The sequence below is a fragment of the Atractosteus spatula genome, chromosome 5 (assembly GCF_055471065.1).
Source record: "Atractosteus spatula isolate fAtrSpa1 chromosome 5, fAtrSpa1.hap1, whole genome shotgun sequence".
NCBI lineage: Eukaryota > Metazoa > Chordata > Actinopteri > Semionotiformes > Lepisosteidae > Atractosteus > Atractosteus spatula.
In genome coordinates, this window is record NC_142710.1 from 2,975,972 (window position 1) to 3,003,446 (window position 27,475).

General features: G+C 43.5%; 4 non-coding genes across 4 annotated transcripts; 2 read left to right on the forward strand and 2 right to left on the reverse strand.

Moving 5' to 3' along the window:
* The first annotated feature begins 2,227 nt into the window (after window positions 1-2,227).
* trnap-ugg (transfer RNA proline (anticodon UGG)) lies at window positions 2,228-2,299 on the forward strand. Its single transcript has one exon. It is a non-coding gene; the product is annotated as a tRNA-Pro (tRNA).
* Window positions 2,300-2,640: 341 nt separating this feature from the next.
* Window positions 2,641-2,713, reverse strand: trnam-cau (transfer RNA methionine (anticodon CAU)). The gene has a single exon. It is a non-coding gene; the product is annotated as a tRNA-Met (tRNA).
* An 8,746-nt stretch (window positions 2,714-11,459) lies between these two features.
* On the forward strand, window positions 11,460-11,532 carry trnar-ccu (transfer RNA arginine (anticodon CCU)). The gene has a single exon. It is a non-coding gene; the product is annotated as a tRNA-Arg (tRNA).
* A 7,434-nt stretch (window positions 11,533-18,966) lies between these two features.
* Window positions 18,967-19,049, reverse strand: trnal-cag (transfer RNA leucine (anticodon CAG)). The gene has a single exon. It is a non-coding gene; the product is annotated as a tRNA-Leu (tRNA).
* Window positions 19,050-27,475: the final 8,426 nt, after the last annotated feature.

The window sequence follows — 27,475 nt, forward strand, 5'->3', positions numbered from 1 at the left end:
GGCAACTATGTCAGCAGTCCGGATGGCCGAGTGGTCTAAGGCACTGTGTTCAGGTCACAGTCTCCTCTGGAGACATAGGTTCGAATTCCACTCCTAACACACAGCTTCTCCAAACCTTTATAAATATATAGAAATATCAACTTAATCACGAAGAGAGCGGGTTAGAGTGGAAATGATGCGGGAACGAACCTGTGTCAGTCCGGGAGAAAGTGGGGTCATGTTTGTAGTCGTGGCTGAGTGTTTAAGGCGATTGACTAGAAATCCACTGGCGTCTCTCTGTGGGAATGCTGCCGACTACGTTTACTCGTGGAAAGGAGTTTTGGAGTTTTTGGATACAAACTGAATCGACTGCATTGGAGACCCACCTGAACGACAGTTAGATTACGGATGAGCTGGTGCCTCGCAGCTCCCGGATTGGCTGTGATTATCTCAGTTATGAACCAGCACATTTAAAAAAAATAGATTTGAAACCCCCTTATATCTAAATGGCCAGTTTCCTGTCAGACCTTTAAACGTTTATCTGAAGAATAAACAATTGCGACTTTTTAAACAATTTCCGACAATTAAGAGAAATGCACTTCTTTTTGAGCAAGATCTAGACTCAGGTTTACGAAGTGAAAGTAATTCTGATTTCTTCACACTAAGAAAAGTCTTTTCAAGGAAGAGACAGTGGCCCGTACGGGGATCAAACCCGCGACCTTGGCGTTATTAGCACCACACTGAGCTAACCAGCCCTGTGAAAAACATTTCCAGATCTGACCCTGAGCAAGTCAGACTGTGGAGATCTTCCACAGACCTGAGACGGACCAGCGTCTAATTCAGGGCGGGGGAGGGACACATTCTCAGTCCCAGGAACCGCACAGTAACCAGGACGATCACAGGTCCGAGTTTAAATACCAGAGTGACACCGGCTGGCGAATCCCACTGGTGACACACAGCTTCTGTCATGTTGTTTCATAACCTCGTACCTAGAATACATACTGTATGATTTCAGGATTTATTGAGCCACCGCGACACCACTATGTTCCTCGAGTATCACACTGGGATTAGAAATACAGCAAGACTCCGGCATTCAGATCTGTCGCAGATGCGCTGGGTTTTATAAGCAAAAAATGTTTATGAAGAAGGTGAAATACTGCTGTGTATTTTCCTCTTGTTTAGCCGCCACTGCCGGCTATACACAGTGTGATAATATTGCAAATATCGTATTATCTTCAGCTGCAAACAATTCCTTATAGTTACAAAATTTCACCTTAATATTCCATATTAAGTGGATTTAAAGATGATAAACAGTAGGAAAACAGGTTAAATGAAGATAATCATTTCATCAACATCTACCGCTCCACGAGCACTTTAGACTTTAACTTCAACACAGTGATCACTCGGCACTACTACACCGCGCTCAGTGATGACTGGGCTCTGTCTGCATTAGACATGCTCTTTCACAGCCTAGCCCACCTGCTCAGGACCTCCTCACTGTCTCTAAAGAAGAAATACACGTCACTGTGACAAGCCTGTCTTAGAAGTGCTCTGTGCTCTGTTTACAACAAAAACCACAGCCCGCTTGAGTCTAGGTCTTACTGACAGAGAAATGTATTTTTTGAAATTCTTGGGCTAAACTTTTATTGTGTTGTTTTGTTGTGCTTCAGTCATCTGTTTGACCTTCCTCGCGGGGTAATTATAAAGACTCTACAGTTCGGACACCTACTCTGATATTTTGATCTTAAATTAAGGTCTGCTTCTTTTGACGGTCTTATTATGCAAAGAGTGTAAGACCCAAGTGCTCGTTTATTAAAGTCCGAGATCCTGACCGATTTGACTTTATACCGATAATTGCAGCAAATTAATGAAGAAAAGAGAAACACGAGAAAAAAACTGCTGCACACATGTGGCCAGTCTTAATGAGCTGTTGCTGTCAGACGTGTTTCTGTGTTAAACGCACAAGGACAAAAACAGCCCGGAGACTCCGATCGAGCACTGGGCTGTGCTTTTCTCCCTTGGAAAGGTCACGCATTCCGCGAGGTAGGCAAGAACACGCGTGTATGAGCGAACAGGACCCACCTGGCATGAGTGAATGACCCCCCCGCGAGCTCACTGGCAGGAGAGAGGGGAAGGGTGGGCTCGTTGGTTTAGTCCAAGCGAACAGCGCGAGTCTCACTGCACTGGTCTGTCTCCAGTCTCTGGGCGCGAAGAACACCTGTGAAATTTGAGGGATAGCTTGTTGCAGGGCTCGTTGGTCTAGGGGTATGATTCTCGCTTTGGGTGCGTGAGGTCCCGGGTTCAAATCCCAGACGAGCCTGTCTTTTTTTTCTATAATTGTAGGAAGACATATCCAGCCCTCCTCGGGAGCACAGCAGAGCGAGTGTCGTGAGGTTATAGCCAGGTGCTGCAGCTGACAGGCTGACTGCTGGTTTACAAGATCCGGTGGTGGAGACACCTTCACCACTCGGAGTTTATCTGCTGCTCTCATGTATCATTATTTTAAAAAGGTGTGAGTGGACACTGAGCATCATAGGGAGGGATCGAACTGTGTTTATCGTGGACTAAACATCTCGTATTCGGTGTGGAAGTGAAGAACATGCGTGTGGGAGTGAACGTCCCACACACCATCTGTGAAGAGCCCGAAACAGCACTGATCCCTGCCCCGTGTGAGGATCGAACTCACAACCTTCAGATTATGAGACTGACGCGCTACCTACTGCGCTAACGAGGCTGGACGATGGCTGAGCTGCAGTATGAACTCACACGATATGATTTCAAATCAATCGCTGAGATCCACACCATCCGCTGTCACAATAAATCCCAATCTGTCATTTAGGATCCCAGCCATTCCGGAACAAACTGTTACTGGCTACAGCTGAACGAGTAAGCATTCCACTACACTTGTTGTACACGGCAAAAAAAAAAAAATCTTGAATAAAAAATTCATGAACGATTTCGGCAGCTTGCTCTTTATTACGTTGCACCCACGTTTTGTACTCCTCGCAGTCATGTACATTATATACATATTCATATGCTGTAGACTGTATATATATAGTTTCTCATATACGAGTGTGATTTGGGTTTGAAAGATGTCATCTGGTAATGGAGCGAACGGCCGGCGATACCGGACAGCCTTTCCCTCCTGTGAGTCCTGTTGATGCGAAGCTCTGCTGTGCTGTACTCTCACCCGCTGTGTGCTCGGCACTAACTGGATTATATAATAATGGATTGAAAGGGACACATTCTGACGTGGGTTCAATTAAGATTGACACCTGTGTGTTAGAAAATAAATAATCAATAAAATACATCGCAGACTTTCTCCCGTTTTAACAGGTTTCCCGTGGAAGGGTTAAGTTACAGTTTTATAATTTGAAAACGTGGCGGTGAGAGGTCATCGCCTCCTTACAGCGGTCGATGCAAAGTCTTCACAATGCTGTAAGTGAGACAGGAGTCTGTCCTCTCTAGTACGTAGAGCGCAAGAGCTGGAGGATGCGGGCAGCGATCCCGCTACCTCTCGCATGCTAAGCGAGCGCTCTACCATTTGAGCTAATCCCCCTTCCTTTGCTGATGATCACACTAAATCCCTCACGAGTCCTCTGTGCGATCGCACACTCGTGAAAAACACACTTGAAATCGGAGCACGCACGACCTCTCTGGCTCTTTGGTCTAGGCTTGCTGTTTGGTTGCGAGAGGTCCCGGCCTCAAATCGCGGACATGCCCTGTTTTATTCCATGATTACAAGAACATACGTCCAGCTCTCCTCGTATTTTCTGCTTTTATGAAACGACTATAGTAGCACAGCAGAGCGCGTATCGTGATCACGCCTCACTCAGTGTAAGGTTATAGCGAGGTGTTTGAGCTGGCGGGCTGTCGGCTGGTTCACAAGAACCGGTCGTGGAAAGATCTTCACTGCTCGGACTTTATTCTGCTCTCATGACAGTGGAGGTGACTTTCAGTGCGCTTCACTGCTCTCTGAATCTGGCACACTGTTAGAACAGAAATTCTCCATGAAATAAGTCCTGCATTTTCTCCCGTTCCAACAAGTTTCGGGTGCGTGGTCAAAAAAATGTCATAAAAACGACAAAGTGAAGGCTGAGAAAACATTAACAATGTACTTTATACACAACGCAAGTGTTTTCGTAACCCTAGGAGGTTTTGTGAAAGCGCTACAGGCGTGCCAAAATCGTTTTTACATTGCTATTTTCTCCTGTTGGTTTTTTAGAGTACATCTGATTGACTGGTCTTCTCTCTTGTGGGGAGACGGGACTCTTCAGAGAGGGAGTCTCCCACTTGCGTGTAATTAGCAGGAACCGCAGAAGCCCTGAATCAGAACATTTCTAGTGCTGTAATTGAGCAGGAAGTCCGAGCGGTAAAAGCGTTGGACTTAAGATCCAATAGACATAAAAACCACGTGGGTTTCATCCCCAGTCCTGGTAGACTCTCCTTAATTAAGGAGCAAGTAAAGGTTTATTCTCTGCTGAGAAGAAAACAAACACAACATTTCGGCCGTGGAGCCTTCGAGTGTCTAGAATTACACGTCATTGTGACAAGACCGTTCTCTGTGCTCTGTTTAAAACAAAAACCACAGCCCGTCTAGGTCTTTAAGCGCTTTGAGAAGCCACCTTTAACGGCGCTATATAAAATAAAGTTTATTATTATATTACTGAAAGAGAAATGTAATTTTCTCTATTTTTGGAAATTCTTGGGATAAACTTTTAAAGACATGTTGATTTGTCATTTGTCAATTTTTAACTAGGCTAAAAACACCTTTTCTAGAAATCCTTTTCCATCTGTCTGTGCTACGATCCTCCTCACACACTACTAACACGTGTAGAATCAGTTGGTATTAATGAGGTTTCTAACGCTGGGAAGTTATTTTGACTGAGCTTGGGACCAGTGAAAGCATACGGTGATTTCACCTGCTTTCAGTTGTTTATTGACGCTCATGAACACTCAATTAGTAACTAAGAGCGCTGGTTTCATCCTTTTAGTTTCATTGTTTTCAGAAGTTAATCGTAATATTTTTGTCAGCGATTGTTATAATAAATACAGAAAGATTTTTAAACAAAACCACATTCAGGCAGATTTTCAAAAACCTTTTAAGAGTTGATGGGTTTCACCTTTGGAATAGTAGTTAGATTAGTCGGAAAAAGGAAATTTGTATAACATCTCTCCACATTTTCAGTCTAATTTCTGTGAAGAATCATATTAACAGGCTGAACTGTAAACACCAGCCCTGAGAGGAAGGAAACAGAGCTCAAGACCTTCTCAGGCACGCGTACATTAGTATAATGGTGAGTATCCCCGCCTGTCACACGGGAGACCGGGATTCGATTCCCCGACGGGGTGGTAGGTAGCTTTTTAACCACCTCACTACACTTTTAAAAAAACAACGTTTGTCAGATCTAGACTCAAGCAGGCGTCATGTTCTGGATTGCTGTTTCAGTTCTAACTGGAGACTGGAGTTTGTCTCATTTTCAATCAAACATGAAACACTTTTACACACGAGGGGAAACAAGCGCAAGCTGAGCGAATCAGCACTTAAAGTTCTTCTGTAATAATCCGCAGAGGGCCCATTAGCTGATCTTTAGCTGATCACTGGACTGTGGGTTCAAGTGGCCGGTTAGTTCAGTTGTTTAGAGCATGGTGCTAATAACGCCAAAGTCGCGAGTTCGATCCCCATAAATCGATTTCCACAAGTGATGAGCTCACTGAAAAGAACGAAGCTCACAGGAGGACTGAAACCCTGTTCTGTAACTTAGCTGCTGGGAATGACACTGTGGGGGCAGTCTTTCCAACTGTCAGAAAATGCATCGCACACTCCTTAACTTTCTCCCCAAGGACTCCCGATCTGCTGAGAGGAGATTTCAGCAGAGAGCACCGGAGCCGAACTTCATGCGGAGAGAAGATGAACAGGAGGCGCGGCTGTTGAATGCTTGACAATCGCACAGCGCTCTCTCCGCAAGGCGCGAACGCGGCTACAGGAGACCTACAGGAGACCTGTCGGCACACAGAGCTCTAAACTCACTCCTGTAAACTCACTCTACCAGCTGAGCTCACCCCCTGCGCTGCGCCCTCCTCCTCGGCGTCACCTTGTGCCGCTTCTCCACCTCTTAGGGGCACCGTCACTGCCTGTCGTCTGCAGGGCGGTCCCGCCAAATGTGAGGAGGACGGCGGGACCATCTTCTGCCTGCTGCACGAGTCGAGCTCTTGTGCTCGTCAGTTCAAAGCTCTTTACATCAACTCCTACTGCCTGTTGGGGCTTTATCGCCATATGTAACCGGTACAGGTACAGTACTGGTCCAACGGAATTCTTACTTACAGAAAGTCTCTCGATTGTTGAAACAGGTGTAAAAACACAAAGTGCAGACAGTGCATCAAGACAATATATAAACAGACAGTAGACAGTGTACAAGTAAACAAGTAAACAGTTCGAATGTAAACGATGCAGACATGTAAACAATGACTGGAGATGTGCAATAAATAAATAAGAAATCATAATGAGGTAGATGGTGTAGGTGTGGTCCGAGGGGCATGGCCAACTGTGTTTGCCACTCGCACGGCTATCCCGGGGACTGAAGAGAGCTGAACTGAAGGAAATTCGTATTTAAATACAGTGCAAGTCTTCAATGTGTTCTGGCACTTCCGGGTCTTCACTGAAGATATTTGTTGTGTTCTTGAGTGTGATGGGACCGTGCACTGGTGTCTCTCAGGGGAAAACGGGGTTTCCACCGGTTGTGGAGCAATTGGGGGGTTCAGAGAATAAGTTGTGTGGGCGCTTGTAACGGTGCGCTAAAGAAAAAAATCTCTGAGATGAAGCTCTAAAGATGCACGACCCCACTACGTTACTCGAGTATCACACTGGTATTAGAAATACAGTGAGATGTCACAATAAATCCCAATCCGTCTTTTAGGATCCCAGCCATTCCGGAACAAATTCTCCCCCCTGCGCTCTGGCAAGCGGTACCGCGCTGTTAAAACAAGATCCACTGGACTCCAGAACAGCTTCTATCCCACTGCAGTGCGCGTCCTCAACAGCTAACTGCAGGGCTTCAGACTCAATGCATGTCCACACTCTGCTCTAACTCATAGTCTACTATGTTTTTTTGTCACTACTACATACTTATTGTCCCACAACATATTGATGGCTCCTGTTCTATTTATTGTTTGTAATGTACTGTCTCCATTGTTGTTGTCCAGAGAGATCAGTGAGAATAAGAATTCCAATGTACATGTACATATGGCAATAAAGTTCCCTACTCCTCTAGTCTACTCGTGTCAGATACACAGAAGATAAGAAGTGAGTTTGATATGTCTTTGTATTATCACATAATAAAGACTCCCTGTCAGATAAAATGATACTACAGACGTGCAGCCCAGTCTGATAGAAATGCAAATGTTAATTGACATGTTATTTGGATTCACCAAAAGGAAAAACACACCCGTAGTAGGCAGGATTCGAACCTGCGCAGGGAGCAGCCAATGGATTTCTAGTCCATCGCCTTAACCACTCAGCCACAACTACACAGAAACATGGAATAAAAATGGAGTAAAAAGCAAGCGGGAATTATAACTAAGCGGTCTGAGTGTGGGTCGTGTCGTGGGTGACGGGGAAAAAGTGTCTCCCACTTTCATCATTCCATCCCGGAGCGGATCAGAAAGGAGACAGAAATGAAACCGGTTTCCCTCTGAGCGTTTTCCAGGCTGTAATACGCGCGCTGCCTGTTCACGGGCGACGTGGCGGACTGACCGCTGTGGCCACCAGGTGTCGCCAAAGGCGAATGACGAGAACTGTGACACAGAGAGACACCCTGTCAGATAAAATGATACAACAAACGCGCAGCCCAGTCTGATAGGAATTAAATGTTAACAGAGATGTTACTTGAATTTATTCTAGTCCATCACGTTAACCACTCGGCCACGACTACACACGCATCCTCACCTTCTCCCGAACTGACACGGGCTCGTTCCCACATCATTTCCAACCCAAAATCTCTCTGCGTGATTAATTTGCTATTTCTATCTCTCTATATCGATCATCACCAGCGGATCCACTAAGGAAACAAAAGGTAGGAAAACTCAGAGGACGATCCTTCCCTCCCAATGCTGGTTAGCTCAGATGGTTAGGGCATGGTGCTACTAATGCCAAGGTTGCAGGTTTGATCCCTGTACAGGCCAGTGAGTCTCATTTTCACACACCCACTATTTCTAGTCTACTGACGCAGAAATACACATCATTATGGAAAGACGACCTATGAATCAATCAAAATTACTTCCACTTCTCTTTATTGGTGGAAATCGCAGAAATTAACGGAATTGTTTAATCTTCGGATGAACGTCTAAAAAGAATCTCCCGGGTTACAGGTGGGGATACTCACCCTATACTAACAAGGAGCGGGAGCTATGTTTCCTGTTAGGAGACATAGTTCATGATCGTTCAGGATTTGGCTTTCATTTCAATTATCTTCAGGAACGTGTTCCCAGCTGTGGTACCGCTACTGCTCCCCCACAGACGCTTCTAACACGTTTGGAAACGATTATTTCAGCTTCGGTTTTGAGTTTTAAAACGTGTTAAGAAGTCCTTTCGACAGAGCACGGGCCAAGTGAGAGGAAATGGTGTTTTCACCGGCTCTCGGATGTGTAAAGACGCCCATAAACTGGTAGTGAATACTACCTCCCAAAGGGGAGATGGGTATCTAACGGGCTCGTTCCCGCATCATTTACACTCCAACCTGCTCTCTTCGTGTTTAATTTACTATTAATTGATTAAATGATTCTCGCTTTGGGTGCGAGAGGTCCGGGGTTCAAATCCCGGACGAACCCGTCTTTTTTTCTATTGTAGCAAGACATATCCAGCCCTCCTCGGTAGCACAGCAGAACGAGTGTCATGAGGTTATAGCCAGGTGCTGTAGCTGACGGGCTGACTGCTGGTTTACAAAATCCGGTCGTGGAGACACCTTCACCACTTAGAGTTTATCTACTGCTCTCATGTATCATTATTTTAAAAAGGTGTGAGTGGACACCGAGCATCATAGCGAGGAATCAAACCGTGTTTATCGCGGACTTAACACCTCGTATTCGGCGTTGAAGTGAAGAACACACACTTGTGAAAGTGAACGTCTCATGCCCTATCTGTGAAGAGCCCAAAACGGCACTGATCCCTGCCCCATGTGAGAATCAAACTCACGACCTTCAGATTATGAGACTGACGCAGTACCTACTGCACTAACAAGGCTGGATGGTGGCTGTGCTCCAGCTCATGTTGAAATGAACATTAAATATATGAACATTATTTCCGTGTGACTGTGACCATATTATATACACCTCGCTCAGTGATGACTGGGCTCTGTCTACATTAAACATGTTCTTTCACAGCCTGGCCCACCTGCTCAGGACTTTTTCACAGGCTCTAAAGAAGATTTACACGTCATTGTGACAAGCCTGTCTTAGATTTTTTTGATTTTTTAACTTCTCATTAACAACGCAGGATGTATAATTCTGCATCTGTGAATTGAGAAAGAGAGGTGTCTGTTTTATAAAAGGTTAGACAGTGGCCCATACAGGGATCAAACCCACGATCTGGGTGTTATTAGCACCACCCGCTACCCAACCGAGCTAATCAGCCTCCTGCATCACCATGTCTGATTTGTTGCTGTCAGACGTGCTTCTGTGTTAACCGCACAAGGACAAAAACAGCCCGGAGACTCCAATCGAGCACTGGGCTGTGCTTTTCCCCCTTGGAAAGGTCACGTATTCCACGAGGTAGGCAAGAACATTCGTGTAGGAGCCGCCTGTGTCAGAAGAGTAAAAGGGACCACATCCCTGCCCCGTGTGAGGGTCAAACTCACAACCTTGCGATCATAAGACTGATGCGCTACCTACTGCGCTAACAAGGCTAGATCGTTAGTTGTAACTCAGACCATATTCCCCCAAAAGATTAAAAGGCCGGGCTGAAGAAAAGGGAAGATCTCATCTGCATAACTCACCGGACAAGAGACCAGAACACCACGCTGGTGTGGTGTTCAAGAGACCAGAGTTGACGGGTTTCACCTTTGGAGTAGCAGTTAGATTAGTCGGAAAAAGAAAATTCGTATAACATCTCTCCACATTTTCATGAAAAATCATATTATCAGGCTGAACTGTAAACAGAGGTCATGACCACCGACAGACACGTGCTCCTCGTTAGTAGAGTGGTGAGTGTCCCTGCCTGTCACGCAGGAAGCTGGGGTTTGGTTCCCCAACAGCGAGATGGGTTACTTTTTAACCACCTCACTTCAGTTTTAAAAAAATAACGTGTGTTTAAAAGTTCATCCGAACATTTTATTCGGATTTGTATTCGTTGTTTATTCATCCGAAGAAGAAACAACTCCGTTAGTTTGTTAATCTACGTTAATTCTATGAATTGATTACTTAGACACGTGTCCAATAACATGACTTCTCTTCTTACGGGTGAGTAATTACAAGAGTTTGAGCCCCGTCCATGGTGAAATGTTAAACAACCGGCAATCTGTGCAGGAAGGAGCCCCTCTGAAAAGAGCACCGGGGCACAAGCTCGTCTTTAATCCCAATGACGGTCTTTACTAGAGGCACGGGGTCGAACCACACTTCTCACACAGGCTTGTTTCCCCTCGTGTGTGAAAGTATTTCATGTGTGATTGAAAATGAGACAAACTCCAGTCTCCGGTTAGAGCTGAAACAGCAATCCAGAACATGCCGCCTGCTTGAGTCTAGATCTGACTCAAAAATAAACTCATTTTATTCTTTATTATTGGACATTATTTTTTTAATTAGTAACTTAATATGCAGGACACACTAATATAGGATTCTGACGTTGTCGATCTGCTGTTTGTATATAAGTGAACGTCCCTCACTATTGAATTGGTGGAAAGATCGGTGGGTTTGGTTTTCTTCTGTTCGCCATAGAAGTCCCGCCCTCGGTTCTAACGACCCGCAGCGTCCGGCTCTGTCCCGATCCGAAGCAGTCGGCTCAGTTCGCCTGGGGTTCCGATCCGGAATTGGACCTGAAAGAGCTCTTCTTTTCTTTCACACGCAGTGATCAAAACTCTCAGGGGGAACTTTCACAGTTAATAATGTTTTCAGGAACAATAATCACACATCACGGGAACAAGTAAACATTTATTCCTGCTGAAAAGAGAAGAGAAGACACAACGTTTCGGCTGCGGAGCCTTCATCGGGTGTCGGGAATGGATCATCAGTCACTGTCGATCATTAATTGCATTTCAAAAATCACACACAATTACATCTCACAAAACATCTCATTAAAATCTGTAATGCCACAGGAATGGGCGATGAAGCAACAACAAGGTGACACCTGCAACACCGGAACTGGACACCAGTCCATCTCGGGTCACAGTAAACTTATTACTGAATAAAATCTGTAATTTCACAAGAATTATTGATGAAGCAGAAACATATTAATTGTCATCTGACCTGAATGAATCACTCATGTAGTATGGGCCCCAGTGGCCTAATGGATAAGGCACTGGCCTCCTAAGCCAGGGATTGTGGGTTCAAGTCCCACCTGGGGTGTTTCCTTTTAAGAGCTCTGTGATGAGTGAACAACTTGACTGTGTATGTTAATAATTTTTATTTTATATAGTGCCTTTAAAAGTGGCTTCTCAAAGCACTTTATAGAATGACCACAACAATAAATGTCTACGTGGGTTCAATCCCCACTCCTGGTAGACTCTTGTTATGAACTTTAGTTTTGAATCCACTTCATATGAGATCAAATCAAATCCAATCAAAGTTTATTTATCAAATGCACAACAATACGGCGTGCAGCAGTAGTTGCTGGCAATGAAATGTCTTTTTCTGCGAGCTCACAAAAATTACAAGAATCACAAAAATCACAAAAATTCACAAAAACACAAAAATCACAAAATTGAGGTTACATTTTTGAAATTGAATAAAACTCAATGTGAGTAGAGCTGTTATGTGTCCATGGTGTATGCAGTATATACATGTAGTGCACTTATGCTGAATATAGTGAGAATTGTGTGTCCATGTAGCCATTACAGGTGATTTGCTAAGGAGCTACAGGTTGGCTATTTAGCAGTCTTATTGTCTGGAAGTAGAAGCTGTTCCATAGTCTGTTAGACTTGGACCGAATGCTTTGGTACCGTTTACGGACTACAAACTGCAATTTGTGCCAAGCCATGCAGAGTCTTACAGGTGAGCATGAGGATCTTAAAGTCCACACGGAATTGGACAGGAAACCAGTGCAAGGACTCCAGGACAGGAGTAATGTGATCACTTGCATTAGACCTGGTCAGGATTCTGGCTGCTGAGTTTTGGACAGACTGGAGTTTGTTCACTGTGGATTTAGATACCCCAGCGAGTGGAGGGTTACAGTAGTCGGTTTGGGAAAACAGAAAGTAGTTAATTGCAGTTTGTAGTCTGTTTCTGTTGTTTCTGCTCTTGATGAAGAACAGACGCAGGTGGGAGCGTCTCTCTGAGGAAGAGTCCCGTCACCCCGCAAGAGAGAAGACCAGTCGATCAGATGTGCTCTGACACGGCAACATGAGGAAAGCTGTGTGTCACGAGTGACACAGAGGGATCCCCTACCAGATGAAATGGTACACTAAACACAACTTTCACGACTTGTGAAAAGTATCACAACCTCTACATAAACGCATCAGTGAGCTCATTATTTTTTTCTGACACTCAGCGTTTTGATTGATGCGCAATTACGCACCATCTGGAACACTGGGGGACAGCTGTGTACATACAGACGTTCACAATGCGAGAAATACTGCTCACTGGAGTTTACTGCGAAAAACCCGTATCTGACCATAGGAAACAGAACAGCACAGTCTCCAGTTACCCAGACTGTAAACACGGGAATAAAGCTTTGTTTGATTTCTGAAACCCTTTCTGTATGTCCTGTTTTCATTCAAGTAGGGGTCAACTATATTCACAATACTGCTGACAGCAGGAAAATTCCCATTCTTTACTCAACAGCTTTTTAAAAACAGCACCCATGATGTTTAAACCGATTTTTTTACACAGAAGACTGACACAGCTTTGCGTTGTGAATCTCTGGTGGTGGTTTTAAGGAATGTAGCACTGTGCACTGGGATAGGGGGGTGCTGTTCACGAGGCAATAGCATTTAAACTACAGCACCCACAATGCTCTAACCAAGAGTTTTACACACTAGGCAGGCCCCCTGACCTTTCACATCCTTGCTTTGGTTTGTGAAACTTTATTCTTTTTTAAGTTTTTTAAGGTAGCACTACAGGTAATTTACTGGAATAGGGGGGTCTTATTCATGACTCAATAGGTTTTTAAGCACAACACCCACAATGCTCTAACCAAGTGTTTTACACACTAGGAGGCCCCCTCACCTTTCACAGCATTGCTTTGGGTTGTGAAATTTTTCTTTATTTTTATATGATTTTGTCGGCACTATTAGACAGACAGTACATGGGGATAGGGGGTGCTGTTCACGAGTCAGTATCACTATCTAACACTCCACGAGCGCCACCTAGCGATGGTCTTTGGTCAGTGAATCAGCGCTGCGCTACCGGCGCTGTGAGATGAGAAATGACGCGCGTTCTGAGTGACGCCTTATTCCTCTCAAAGAAAATACTGAGGCACCTCTCTGTACCCACAGCTCTCCCCTGAAGTAGACCTGTCAGCCGACGTTATCAGCAACCGGTCGAGTTCAAGCGCAGGATCACGAATGACGAGAACTGTGACACAGAGAGATTCCCTGTCAGATAAAATGACACGACAGACATACAACCCAGTCAGATAGGAATTTAAATGTTAACAGAGACATTATTTGAATTTACCATAAAGCATCACGTAGTTAGCAGGTTTTGAACTGCACAGTGAGACCGCCATAGATTTCTACTCCATCGCCTTAACCACTAAGCTACGACTACACACACAGCCTTACCTTCTCCAGAACTCGTTCCCGCATCATTTCCACTCGAACCTGCTCTTTGCCCGATTAATTAGCTATTTCTATAATCGATAAAGAAAAGCTGTGTGTCAGGAGTGGGATTCAAACCCACGCCTCCAGGGAAGACTATGACCTGAATGCAACACCTTAGAGCGCTCGGCCATCCTAACTGGTAACTCCTCTGCCAGCCAATCCCATCAGCCACCAGGACCCCACTACGGTCCTCGAGTATCACACTGCGATTAGAAATACAGCGAGACTCCGGCATTCAAATCTGTCTTAGATGCGCTGGGTTTTATAAGCAAAAAAATTTTTAAGAAGAAGGTGAAATACTGCTGTGTATTTTCCTCATTTTTAGCCGCCACTGCCGGCTATACACAGTATGATAATATTGCAAATATCGTATTATTTTCAGCTGCAAACAATTCCTTATAGTTACAAACTTTCATCTTAATATTCCATATTAAGTGGATTTAAAGATGATAAACAGTAGAAAAACAGGTTAAATGAAGATAATCGTTTCACCAACATCTAACGCTCCACGAGCACTTTAGACTTTAACTTCAACACAGTGATCACTCGGCACTACTACACCGCGCTCAGTGATTACATCCAGCATGTCACTGTACCGACAAGAGGAGGCAATATTTTGGACCACTGCTACACAACAATAAAAGGAGCATACAAAGCGCTTCCTAAACCGAGTTTCGGTAAGTCGGACCACATCGCTCTCCTGTTGCTTCCTGAGTACAAACAGAAGCTGAAGACCTCCCCCATTGCGAACAGGTCAGTGCGTTGTTGGTCTGAGGAGGTGGAAAGCAGGTTAATAGACTGCTTTGATAGTACAGACTGAGACGCATTCAGAGCTCCCGACACAGATTTAAATGAGTATACGGACGCGGTCACCAGCTATATTAAATACTGCACCGACATTTGTGTACCAGAAATGAAAATTAGGTCATTTCCCAATCAGAACCCGTGGTTCAACAATGCAATTCGCAATAAAATAAAAGATAGATCCACCGCGTTCAAATCGGGGGACAAAGAGCTGTACAGGAAATCACGGTATGCATTAGAGGAAGCCATAAAACGCGCCAAACGGAGCTACAGAGTGCGGCTTGAAACGCAGTGCGCTGACACCCGGAGGCTGTGGCAGGGATTACAGTCAATCACAGGCTACAAGGGCTGCAGCCAGGAGATTGACACAAACAACACATCCCTGCCTGACGAGCTGAACCATTTCTATGCCCGCTTTGATGCTCTGAACACGGGCAATGCTGAGAAGACCCCAAGTGTGCAGGGCGAGTTTGTTCTGAAACTCTCAGAGCAGGACGTGCAGAAGACTCTGAGCAGAGTGAAAATCCGTAAGGCTGCAGGGCCTGATGGGATACCACCTCGCGTCCTGAGGACATGTGCAGCCCAGCTGACCACAGTGTTTACGGACATCTTTAACTCCTCCCTGTCACAGTCCATGGTCCCCACCTGCTTTAAAAAAACACTATTGTTCCACTCCCCAAAAAGGCAAAAGTGACATGCCTGAATGATTACCGACCAGTAGCATTAACATCTGTGGTGATGAAATGCCTGGAGAAGCTGGTGTTGTCACACATCAACTCCTCCATCCCTTGCAGTTCGCCTACCAGAACAACAGATCAGTTGATGATGCTGTCTCCCTGGCTCTGCATACAGCCTTGGAACACCTGGACACTAAGAACTCGTATGTGAGAATGCTGTTTGTGGACTACAGTTCAGCATTCAATTCCATCATACCCAGTCAACTGGTGACAAAGCTCAGGGGACTAGGTCTATGCAATTCTGTCTGCAACTGGCTGCTGGACTTTCTTATCGAGAGACCACAGGTGGTGCAGATAGGCAATAAAACATCAACACCACTCACCCCGAGCACTGGAACCCCACAAGGCTGCTGTCTGAGTCCAAGGTTGTACTCCCTGTTCACTCACAACTGCACAGCAAGACACAACAACAACCGCATCATTAAGTTTGCAGATGACACCACTATAATAGGACTGATCGGTGATGATGACGAGTCCACTTACAGGGATGAAGTCGTACAGCTGCTTAGGTGGTGTCATAGCAAGAACCTGGACTTGAACGTAAAGAAAACGAAAGAGCTAATAGTGGACTTTCGGAGACACAGGCCACACACTCACAGCCCACTCAGTATTGATGGAACGGAAGTGGAAACAGTCACCAGCTTTAGGTTTTTGGGAATTCACATCTCTAAAGATCTAACCTGGACTGTGAACACTGACTCTATCATGAAGAAGGCTCAGCAGCGCCTTTATTTCTTGAGGTGCCTCAAGCGATGGGGGATACCAATACATGTGTTGGTGAACTTCTACCGCTGCACCATCGAGAGCATCCTCACCAACGGGATCACCGTGTGGTATGGCAACACCCCTTCGCGAGAAAGAAAGGCACTGCAGAGAATGGTCAATATGGCCCAGAAGATCATCGGCTGCGGTCTCACCGAGATTAAACAGCTCTATGAGGACCGCTGCCGTGGTAGAATTCTGGCCATCACAGAGGACAGTCAGCACCCCGGGCATGAGCTCTTCACCCCACTGCCCTCAGGCAAGAGATATAAGAGATAACGGACACTTACCACTAGATTCTTCAATAGCTTCTATCCACAAGCAGTGAGATTGGCGAACACATTTAGCCATCCCCCTCGGGCCACACCTACACCATCACCATCTACCTCATTATGATTTCTTATTTATTGCACATCTCCAGTCATTGTTTACACGTCTGTATTGTTTACATTCAAACTGTCGACATGTTTACTTGTACATTGTCTACTGTTTGTTTGTATATTGTCTTGATGCACTGTTTGCACTTTGTTTTGTTTTTTACACTTGTTTTACAATCGAGAGACTTTCTGTAAGTAAGAATTCCATTGTACCAGTACCGGTTACATATGGCAATAAAGTTCAAGTTCAAGTTGAAGTGATGACCGGGTTCTGTCTACATTAAACATGCTCTTTCACAGCCTAGCACACCTGCTCAGGACTTTCTCACAGTCTCTAAAGAAGATTTACACGTCTTTGTGACAAGCCTGTCTTAGATTTTTTTGATTTTTTAACTTCTCATTAACAACGCAGGATGTATAATTCTGCATCTGTGAATTGAGAAAGAGAGGTGTCTGTTTTATAAGAGGTGAAACAGTGGCCCGTAAGGGGATCAAACCCACGACCTTAGCGTTATTAGCACCACGCTCTAACCAACTGAGCTAACCTGCCTCCTTTAACACCTTGTGTGATCTGTTGCTCTCAGACGTGCTTCTGTGTTAAACGCACAAGGACAAAAACAGCCCGGAGATCGAGCAATGCGGCCGTGCTTTTCACCCTTGGAAAGGTCACGCATTCCACGAGGTAGGCAAGAACACGAGTGTATGAGCGAACAGGAGCCGCCTGTGTCAGAAGAGTAAAAGAGACTGACCCGCTACCTACTGCGCTAACGAGGCTGGGTGATTAGTTGTAACTCAGACCATATTCCCCCAAAAGATTAAAACGCCGGGCTGAAGAAAAGAGATCTCATCTTCATAACTCACCGGACAAGAGACCAGAACACCACGCGAAGTCATATAAAGCGCATTAAACTGATGACCACAAAACTTTGAAACGTACAGCAGGCAAACAACGTTCAGAAATGAGGTTTCTAACGCTGGAAAGTTAATTTAACTGAGCTTGGGACAAGTGAAAGCACACTGTGAATTCACCTGCTTTCAGTTGTTTATTGACGCTCATGAACACTCAATAAGTAACTAAGAGCGCTTGGTTTCATCCTTTTAGTTTAATTGTTTTCAAAAGTTCATTGTAATATTTTTGTCAGCGATTGTTATAATAAATACAGAAAGATTTTTAAACAAAAGCACATTCAGGCAGATTTTTAAAAACCTTTTAAGAGTTGACTGGTTTCACCTTTGGAGTAGCAGTTAGATTAGTCGGAAAAAGGAAATATGTATAACATCTCTCCACATTTTCATTCACATTTCTGTGAAGAATCATATTAGCAGGCTGAACTGGAAACATCAACCCTGAGAAGAAGAAAACAGGAAACAGAGCTCACGACCAGCAACAGACATGTGCTCCTCGTTAGTATAGTGGTCAGTGTCTTCGTCTGTCACGCAAGACATCGGGGTTTGATTCCCCGACGGGGAGACGGGTCACTTCTTAACCACCTCACTTTAGTTTTAAAAAAACAACGTGTGTTTAAAAGTTCATCCAAATATTTTATTCGGATTTTTATTCGTTGTTTGTTCATCCGAAGAATAAACTCACTCCTGGAGGAGGCAGGAGGACGCTCTACCAGCTGAGCTCACCCCCCGCGCTGCGCCCTCCTCCTCCTCCTTAGCATACTCACCCCTATACTAAAGAGGAGCACTTGTCGGCTGTGGAGCGGGAGCTCTGTTTCCTGTCAGGAGACGTTTCCGCTGCGCCCTCCTCCTCGGCGTCACCGTGTGCCGCTTCTCCAACTCTTACCGGCACCGTCACTGCCTGTCGTCTGCAGGGCGGTCACGTCAAATGTGAGGAGGACGGCGGGACCTTCTTCTGCCTGCTGCACGAGTCGAGCTCTTGTGCTCGTCAGTTCAATGCTCTTTACATCAACTCCTACTGCCTGTTGGCGCTTTATCGCCATATGTAACCGGTACAGGTACAGTACTGGTCCAACGGAATTCTTACTTACAGAAAGTCTCTCGATTGTTGAAACAGGTGTAAAAACACAAAGTGCAGACAGTGCATCAAGACAATATATAAACAGACAGTAGACAGTGTACAAGTAAACAAGTAAACAGTTCGAATGTAAACGATGCAGACATGTAAACAATGACTGGAGATGTGCAATAAATAAAGAAGAAATCATAATGAGGTAGATGGTGAGGCTGAGCTCGCGAGATGCTGTAGAAACAATTTCGGTGTGCAGTACTTAGTGCTTCCTTCACTGGCGCTCTAAGGAGAAAAGATGAGAATGTCTCCGTGATATATTTATTATATTTCTATATTTTATACCGATAAAGGAAAGCGGTGCGTGTTAGGAGTGGGATTCCAACCCACACCTCCAGGGGAGACTGCGACCTGAACACAGCGCTTTAGACCACTCAGCCATCCTGACTTCTGCCCCCTTGCCCACCCGGTCCAATGAGGCACCTCGACCCCACTACGTTCCTCGAGTATCACACTGGTATTAGAAATACAGCGAGACAAATCTGTCGCAGATGCGCTGGGTTATATAAGCAAAAAAAAATTTATGAAGAAGGTGAAATACTGCTGTGTATTTTCCTCATTTTTAGCCGCCACTGCCGGCTATAGACAATATGATAATATTTCAAATATCGTATTATTTTCAGCTGCAAACAGTTCCTTATAGTTACAACATTTCATCTTAATATTCCATATTAAGTGGATTTAAAGATGATAAACAGTTGGAAAACAGATTAAATGAAGATAATCGTTTCAACAACATCTACCGCTCCACGAGCGCCACCTAGTGATGGTCTTTTCTCAGTAAATCAGTGCTGCGCTACCAGCGCTGTGTGATGAGAAATGACGCGCACTCTGAGTGGCGCCTTGTTCCTCTCCAGGCTGTTACCGAGGCGCCTCTCTGTTTTTAAAACTCAAATGGATTTCAAATCCAGCATCTTAACCACTCAGCCACAACTACACGCACAAACCCACCTTCTCCCAAACTGACACGGGCTCGTTCCCGTATCGTTTCCACTCCGTCCCACTCTCTTCGTGCTCAGTTTTGGGACTTCTATCTCTCTATACTGATAATCACCAGCGGATTCACTAAGCAAACACAAAAGGTAGCGAAACAGCCTCACTGTTTCCTTTCAAGAGCTGTAGAATCTCTCCAGCAATCAGAAGTTCCCGCGGGTTTAGATAAATTAAACTTGAATTGCCTTTTTTAGACTTCACCCATCAGATGGCTCATAAAAACCAAACGCATCTGCGACAGATTTGGCAGGAGAGAGGGAAAGGGTGGGCTCGTTGGCCTAGTCTAAACGATCGGCGCGAGTCTCACTGCACTGGTCTGTTTCCCATCAGTCGGTGAGATCCACACCATCCGCTGTCACAATAAATCCCAATCCGTCATTTAGGATCCCAGCCATTCCGGAACAAATTCTCCCCCCTGCGCTCTGGCAAGCGGTACCGTGTTGTTAAAACAAGATCCACTGGACTCCAGAACAGTTTCTATCCCACTGCAGTGTGCATCCTCAACAGCTAACTGCAGGGTCTCAGCCTCATTGCATGTCCACACTCTGCTCTTCCTCATGGTCTACTATGTTTTTTTTGTCACTACTACATACTGTACTTATTGTCCCACAACATATTGATGGCTCCTGTTGCTATTTATTGTTTGTAATGTACTGTCTCCATTGTGTGGTGGTGTCTGTTGCTGTCCAGAGAGATCAGTGAGAATAAGAATTCCAATGTACATGTACATATGGCAATAAAGTTCCCTCCTCCTCTAGTCTACTCGTTTCAGATACACAGAAGATAAGAAGTGAGTTTGATATGTCTTCGTATTATCACATAATAAAGACTCCCTGTCAGATAAAATGAAACGACAGACGTGCAACCCAGTCTGATAGAAATGCAAATGTTAATTGACATGTTATTTGGATTCACCAAAAGGAAAAACACACCTGTAGTCAGCAGGACTCAAACCTGGGCGGGGAAATGCCAATGGACTTCAAGTCCATCACCTTCACCACTTGGCCACGACTACACGCCAAGCTTCACTTTCTCTCGAACTGACACGGGCTCGTTCCCGCATCATTTCCAACCTGTCTCCGGTCTGTCTCCGGCCTCTGTGCGCGAAGAGACCATCTTTTTTTCTATTATTGTAGGAAGACATATCCAGCCCTCCTCGGGAGCACAGCAGAGCGAGTGTAATGAGGTTATAGCCAGGTGCTGCAGCTGACGGGCTGACTGCTGGTTTACAAGATCCGGTGGTGGAGACACCTTCACCACTCGGAGTTTATCTGCTGCTCTCATGTATCATTATTTTAAAAAGGTGTGAGTGGACACCGAGCATCATAGCGAGGGATCGAACCGTGTTTATCGCGGACAAAAGGTAAGAAGTGAGTTTGATATGTCTTCCTATCACATAATAAAACTGGGCTCGTCGGGGATTTGAACACGGGCCCCTCACGCACCTTAAGTGAGAATCATACCCCTAGACCAACGAGCCACATTGGGCTTGCTGAGATTTCAAATTGTTCTCTTCAGAATGACGGCGAAAAGGGGTGACGATTCACTTGTCAGAAAGAACATTATATATATGAACATTATTTCCGTGTGACTGAAGCTCTCATCTTCATAACTCACCGGGCAAGAGACCAGAAGAGACCAGAACACCACGCAGTGTCAAAACTTTGAACCGTACATCAGGCAAACAACGTTCAGAAATGGAGTAAAAAGCAAGCGGGAATTATAAGTAAGCGGTCTGAGTGTGGATCGTGTCGTGGGTGACGGGGAAAAAGTGTCTCCCACTTTCATCATTCCATCCCGGAGCGGATTAGAAAGGAGACAGAAATGAAACCGGTTTCCCTCTGAGCGTCTTCCAGGCTGTAATACGCGCGCTGCCTGTTCACGGGCGACGTGGCGGACTGACCGCTGTGGCCACCAGGTGTCGCCAAAGACAAGTCAACACTGGAATGAATGAGCCAGAGCTCAGTATCTGGTGTTTCTTCTTCTTTCTTAGTTTCTGTTCGTAATAATAGTGCGTGTAGGAGAAATGAAAGTAAGAAAGTAGTTGTAAAATGCATTTAATGTTTCAAAATACCTCATGGTATAAATGAACAGTTTCAGTTCATTTAAGTGATTCTATCTTGTGATTAAAATTCTACCATTTTAATATTCCATATTAAGTGGATTTAAAGATGATAAACAGTTGGAGAACAGATTAAATGAAGACAATCGTTTCAACAACATCTAACGCTCCATTAACGCCACCTATCGGTGGTCTTTGCTCAGTGAATCAGCGCTGCGCTACATCTACAAAATACATCGCAGACTTTCTCCTGTTTTAACAGGTTTCCCGTGGAAGGGATAGTTCTTTAAATTGAAAACGTGGCAGTGAGAGGTCATCGCGTCCTTACAGCGCTCGACGCAAAGTCTTCACAACGTTGCAAGTGAGACAGGAGTCTGTCCTCTCTAGTACATAGAGCGAAAAAGCTGGAGGATGCGGGCATCGATCCCGCTACTTCTCGCATGCTAAGCAAGCGCTCTACCATTTGAGCTAATCCCCCTTCCTGTGCTAGTGATCACCTCCGTCCCATGCACATTAAATCCCTCTCGAGTCTTCTGTGCGATCGCACACTCGTGAAAAACACACTTGAAATCAGAGCACGCACGATCTCTCTGGCTCGTTGGTCTAGACTTCCTGTTTGGTTGCGAGAGGTCCCGGCCTCCAGTCGCGGACAAGTCCTGATTTATTCCGTGATTACAAAAACATACGTCTAGCTCTCCTCGTATTTTCTGCTTTTAAGAAACCACTCCTGACACACTGCGATTTTCTCATGTTGGCTTTTTAGAGTACATCTGATTGACTGGCCTTCTCTCTTGCAGGGAGACGGGACTCTTCAGAGAGGGAGTCTCCCACTTGCGTGTAATTAGCAGAAACCGCAGAAGCCCTGAATCAGAACATTTCTAGTGCTGTAATTGAGCAGAAAGTCTGAGCGGTAAAAGCATTGGACTTAAGATCCAAGAGACATAAAAACCACGTGGTTTTCATCCCCAGTCCTGGTAGACTCTCGTTAATTAAGGAGCAAGCAAAGGTTTATTCTCTGCTGAGAAGAAAAGAAGGCTCTCGTGGAGCCTTTGAGTGTCAAGCTGCACTACCGGCGCTGTGTGATGAGAAATGACGCGCGTTCTGAGGGGCGCCTTGTTCCTCTCCAGGCCGCTACTGAGGCGCCTCTCTGTCAGCCGACATTATCAGCAACCGGTCGAGTTCAAGCGCAGGATCACGAATAACGAGAACCGTGACACAGAAAGTCTCCCTCTCAGATAAAATGATGCGATAGTCGTACAACCTTCTCTGATAGCAATTTAAATGTTAATTTTTGATGTGGGTTCGAATCCCATCTGGGGTGTCTCCTTTTAAGAGCTCTGTGATGAGTGAATAACTTGACTGTGTATGTTAATACACTTTATTTACCGCTCCTCCTCACACACTACTAACACGTGTAGAATCAGTTGTTATTAATGAGGTTTCTAACGCTGGAAAGTTATTTTAACTGAGCTTGGGAACAGTGAAAGCACACGGTGATTTCACCTGCTTTCAGTTGTTTATTGACGCTCATGAACACTCAGTAACTAAGAGCGCTTGGTTTCATCCTTTTAGTTTCATTGTTTTCAGAAGTTCATTATTTTTTGGCTGGAGATTCTTATAATAAACACAGAAAGATTTTTAAACAAAATCGTATTCAGGCAGATTTTCAAAAACCTTTTAAGAATTGACGGGTTTCACCTTCCCAGTGGGCATTGATTCGTCGAATATACGTATATTTACGGCAAAATTACGGCTATACGTATATATACGTCGCCTCGACCTATAATCAACGTCGAATTGCAACCGTAAAATCGACGACATGAATAAACGCATATATAACGTCGAAAACACATCTAACACAGTGCCTGAGGCTTTTTACTGTACAGTATGTATCGTGTGTGCCGCAACTAGGAGTATACGGCACTGTGCACAGTGTACGAAGTAAATTATTTTCGCAGTAATTAATTTACACGTGTATAATAAATATAGTAAATATAATAAATTAATTACTGCGAAAATAATTTACTTCGTACACTGTGCACAGTGCCGTATACTCCTAGTTGCGGCACACACGATACATACAGTAAAAAGCCTCAGGCACTGTGTTAGATGTGTTTTCGACGTTATATATGCGTTTATTCATGTCGTCGATTTTACGGTTGCAATTCGACGTTGATTATACGTCGAGGCGACGTATATATACGTATATTCGACGAATCAATGCCCACAGCTTGGCATACATGGGTTTTGCGGAGGGGGTCTTGCCACCTGCCTGAAAAAAAACAGTAAAATGTTTGAGTGCCTATAGAGTTTCTATTTTTATTTTCTTGGGAAAAGTTGATACCATTTCCTGGACACCCCGTCCCCCGATCAGTGCGCGGTGCCCGGGGAAAAATCTGTAGGGGGGCGTCTGAAATTCTGAGGGGGGGTGATATTTCGGTTGAAACGGAGCTGTACGGTGCAGCTACCCAAATGAAATCTCGCAGCTATGCCATTGGTTAGTGCTTCATGATAGAAGACGACTAGCAATCTGGTATTTGCGATGAAGTTCAGTTTCACATTTTTCGTCACTCTCACGGTTTGTATTGCCTGGAGCGAAAAGTACCATAAGCGTTCATTTTTGCAGCTACATGGACGTTCTGAATCGTTAAGAAAAAAATGTTGTAAAACCAACAGAAAGCACAGACTGCTATAACTAGTCCTAGTTATATAACGATTTTAAGTATAATGATAAACTACTGCAAGGAATCGGTCCAACTGAGCAAACAGGATCGTAATGTTGACACTCAATAACGACACTGATATGTGCAGTTCCTGGACGGATAGCCCTCCTGCCCATCAAACAGTCCGAGTGACTGTTAGTGTCATTTAGTGTTGTCTGACCATTGACAAAGTACAACTATTTTTTTAGGGCACAAGTTAAGTTAAGTAAATCCTTTTGCCCAAAACTGAAGGGACGACACTCCTCCCCCCGTGACGCCAGGCCTGTTCCCAATCCTTTTCCATAATGTCATTATACTGTATATAATAACAGTGACCGATCCTTACTAACTGTATGCGTTAAAATTGCACATCAGCACATAGCCGCGATGTATTATCAATGTTAAATTTCAACCATAATATCGACAACATTAATAAACGCATACGTTGAGAAAATATCTAACCCAGCATATTTTCCGGTTATATACCACAATGCATTGCTAGTATTCGTTGGTCGCCATTTTGGACACATTTTTCAAACGTAGAAGTATATCCGCAAATATCTCAGCAATCCTCTTTTGACGAGTAAGTATAAATAATAATAATAATAATAATAATAATAATACTATCTGAATACATACAGATCTTACTTAATATTATTTTGATTAAAATAGTATGTTAATAAGCAAAAAATGGCACATAAAAATAGTGTGAAGGGGAAGATTACACAAAATCGTTTTGCCGTTTCTCTAATTTTATCCGTTTATTTCAGCTTTGAGCTTAGTAAACCTTAATGGTTCATTTTTTAGATTATACTCAAGAAGATATTAACCATAATTTATTTGAGTAGTAATATTATATAATTTTCTCCTAGCTGCAGTGCTGAAGTCCCACCCTACATCGAAAGAAAAAGATATAAAGGAGCACGCAATGCGTTACTTGAAGAATACATATGCAAGGCAGGGGGCCAGGAGATCTGGACACTGAAAATAATAGGTTTCTGGTCCTGTTAGGACAATTAGACAGGGTTTGCAAATGGTGGACAAAAATCGTCTTAACTTCCATTGTAATATTTGTTTTTTTTGGAAATATATAAGTTGTACATTTTAAAATTTATATTTGAATCAAAATGTGGTTTTGAGTTAGATAGTGTGTTAATGTAATTAGTTTGTGTTTGTCATTACTATACTGTATATTGATGTTACCAGAATTTGTAGTTGAAGTTTAAGACTAGTTGTGTTTTTTTTATGATTATTGCCCATATGTTGATTGTTGATTGATTGCATACAATGTATAATTTAATTTTTCAGGTGTGAATGTGTATTTTCAGAATAAATTTCTAAACCAAATCATTGGCTTGGTTTACTTGTTTCTACACCTATAAAACCTATCTTTGATGTATAATAGACCTCTACCCATATACGTATAATAGACCTCTAAAGTTATCCGTATAATAGACCTCTAACCATATACGTATAATAGACGTCTAAAGTTATCCGTATAATAGACGTCTAAAGTTATCCGTATAATAGACCTCTAACCATATACGTATAATAGACGTCTAAAGTTATCCGTATAATAGACGTCTAAAGTTATCCGTATAATAGACCTCTAACCATATACGTATAATAGACCTCTAAAGTTATCCGTATAATAGTCCTCTAAAGTTATCCGGAACTCCAACCATATATGTATAATAGTCCTCTAAATTTATCCGTATAATAGAACTCCAACCATTTATGTATAATAAACGTCTAAACATAGACGTATAATTGACGTATAACTTTAGACGTATATTAGAATTTCATTCTAGATGAATTTTAGACCACATTTAGACGTCTAAGGTATGCGTTTAATAGACGTATATTATACGTCTTTTGCCCACTGGGTTTGGAGTAGCAGTTAGATTAGTCGGAAAAAGGAAATTCGTATAACATCTCTCCACATTTTCATTCTCATTTCTGTGAAGAATCATATTAACAGGCCGAACTGGAAAACACCAGCCCTGAGAGGAAGTAAACAGGAAACAGCTCAAGACCAACGACAGACACGCGCTCTTCGTTAGTATAGTGGTGAGTATCCCGGCCTGTCACGGGGGAGATCAGAGTTTGATTACCCGACGGGAAACTTTTAAACTTAAAAAAAACAACGTTTTAACTCCGTTAATTGTTAATTTACGTTAATTATATGAATTAATTACTTAGATACGTGTCCAGTGACAGGACTCCCAGTGGGCAAAAGACGTATAATATACGTCTATTAAACGCATACCTTAGACGTCTAAATGTGGTCTAAAATTCGTCTAGAATGAAATTCTAATATACGTCTAAAGTTATACGTCAATTATACGTCTATGTTTAGACGTTCATTATACATATATAGTTGGAGTTCCGGATAACTTTAGAGGTCTATTATACGTATATGGTTAGAGGTCTATTATACGGATAACTTTAGACGTCTATTATACGGATAACTTTAGACGTCTATTATACGTATATGGTTAGACGTCTATTATACGGATAACTTTAGAGGTCTATTATACGGATAACTTTAGAGGTCTATTATACGTATATGGGTAGAGGTCTATTATACATCAAAGATAGGTTTTATAGGTGTAGAAACAAGTAAACCAAGCCAATGATTTGGTTTAGAAATTTATTCTGAAAATACACATTCACACCTGAAAAATTAAATTATACATTGTATGCAATCAATCAACAATCAACATATGGGTAATAATCATAAAAAAAACACAACTAGTCTTAAACTTCAACTACAAATTCTGGTAACATCAATATACAGTATAGTAATGACAAACACAAACTAATTACATTAACACACTAACTCAAAACCACATTTTGATTCAAATATAAAGTTTAAAATGTACAACTTATATATTTCCAAAAAAAACAAATATTACAATGGAAGTTAAGACGATTTTTGTCCACCATTTGCAAACCCTGTCTAATTGTCCTAACAGGACCAGAAACCTATTATTTTCAGTGTCCAGATCTCCTGGCCCCCTGCCTTGCATATGTATTCTTCAAGTAACGCATTGC